This window comes from Exophiala oligosperma (assembly GCF_000835515.1).
Source record: "Exophiala oligosperma strain CBS 72588 unplaced genomic scaffold supercont1.41, whole genome shotgun sequence".
Taxonomy (NCBI): domain Eukaryota; kingdom Fungi; phylum Ascomycota; class Eurotiomycetes; order Chaetothyriales; family Herpotrichiellaceae; genus Exophiala; species Exophiala oligosperma.
Window position 1 is genome coordinate 28879 of NW_015622858.1, and position 2154 is coordinate 31032.

Sequence of the window (2154 nt, forward strand, 5' to 3'; positions counted from 1 at the left end):
GTAAACTTTTGCGCCTCAGGGATGGTCACGATAACATCCTGAGATGTCTCGGCTTTTTCGTTCGCCTTTTGACAAAGAACACAGTGGTCTAAATGTTTCTCATCAAGTTGGTAGCCGGCATCGTCTCGTAATTCATGATGTCCTGCCGTCTGGTGCCGCGACAGAGTTGATGCTTGTTCGCTCAACATCTGAGCAGCCTGCTCCAACCATTCTTGATGGGTCTGGACTAAATCTTGCTCGTAGATAACATGGCCAGATTCATCTTCGGTCTGCACACTCTGCACTTCGAATGCTGCGTCTGATAAAGCTCGAGCTATGTCAGTTGCAGAGTGGTCGGGAAAGTGGACTATCGTCACCTCGTGTGATATATAGTTCGCGGTAATCGTTAGCGGCGCTGGCTGTAATGTACTGAGGACCTCCTGGATGTAGGTGAGGCAGGAGGCACAGTGGACGTTGTTTATCAGAACAGTCGTCGTGACATGGCCCGCTGGCGGCGGGTGAAGTGGATGGAGTGCCATTCGTCTGAAACAATCATCAATGACTTGATCGATGCTCGAAATGTTTTGCTGGCAACTAGATGCTGGTTGCTAGATGGTGAACGGTTGGTGAACATTACACTGAGTTGTCCCAGAGGGCAATGAATCAACAATAACTGCTGCAGACGCATATTAGAAATAGGTACGATTGATCTTACCTAGGTTGCTAAGTCTGCGCCACCCTACATTACGTGACTGGGCGGATTTTGGCCGGTGTACGGAGGTGGCTGCTTTGATGTTAATGTGCTCAAACTTGCTCAACCCAGCTCAACCCTGCCCGACCCCGCTCAACTCAAACTTGCTCGAACTGCTCAACCCTACTCGACCCTACTCAAAAAAGAAAGTTTAACTTGCAAAATAGTCAGTGTCTGTAATGCGTCTCGTGCACCAGAGTACCCCTGTTGGGTACTTCCGCACATATTGAACAGCCGACAGACCCTAGTACGGTGGCGTGTTAAAGGACAAGGAATGCGATCACCACAAAAGTCCTCCACGAGCTGCAGCGTGGCTTTACGCTCTTGCCGCCCCAGACACAGGCAAACGTCAGCTGTCCACTTGTGGCACTTCCAAGCCTTCTTACGCAGTCTTGGCGAGTTGGCTCCGTTTGCTTTTTGCTGGGTCCAAGGTTCCCCAAAATCGGTTCCTGCCCTGGAACTCGTGCCAGCTCTAAAGAAGCTAATGCCACTCGCAGACGGACTAACGAAGGCTACATTCTCAACGACAGACTGCTAGTCGCTGACTGATCCATTTTCATCGCTCGGACTTCGCCTGAGAGGGGTTGAAAATCCCAGCAAGCAACGGGCACTGCTTCACTTTTATCCAAAAGCCACTTTCTGACTCTGCTGCCGGCCGTTTCTTACTGCCTCTCGAGTCGACAACTCATTCGACCTTCGTTATTCGGTCATCTCGACTTTATGGAATCCTCTCGAACCTCTCTCGCCCCGTGCATTGCCTGCCACCCTGATGGGGTCACTTGGGAGCACCGCCCAGATGCTGGGCCTTGTTGCGATGGTAAGTTCTGCCTCCAACCTAGAATGAACCTTGTATTGAATGAATCTTCAATTACAGAGAGTTGCCTCGAGACCGTGGCACGTCGGCAATGTACCTTGCAATGCGGCGCAGTTGAGACAAAAAGCTCTAGCCGCGACAAAAGTATTTAACCCCTTGCGATGCTTCAACTGAGTAGTGCTAATTCGTTAAGTAGTAACATCTCCCGGCGAGCCCGAGTCCTCCGTCCTTCCCCCTCAAACTCGCAAGCGCAAGCAAGGAGCATGTAGCACCCATTCCCGCAGCGCCCGTGAACAATTCGCTACCACCCTCAAGCAAGTGGGTTGCATTTGCAAAGCGCTTATAACGCGCAACCTCGAACCGTGTTGCAAAGTGGGTAGGCCTGTGCAGACTTGGAGCACAACGGCTGTTGCCAGGAAGACGAGCTCGTCGTCGATTCTAAATACGACTGTGAATGGGAGCGATTGTATCAAGAAGGGATCCTGTGGAGGCGACAACGTCGAGAGCTCTTCGAAGAAAGGCGAACGCTGTGGTTCCGAGAAGACATTGGGATGTTCAACTGTGAAGAAAGATGATAGCTACGGTGTTGAGGAGAAGGGCAATTCTTGTA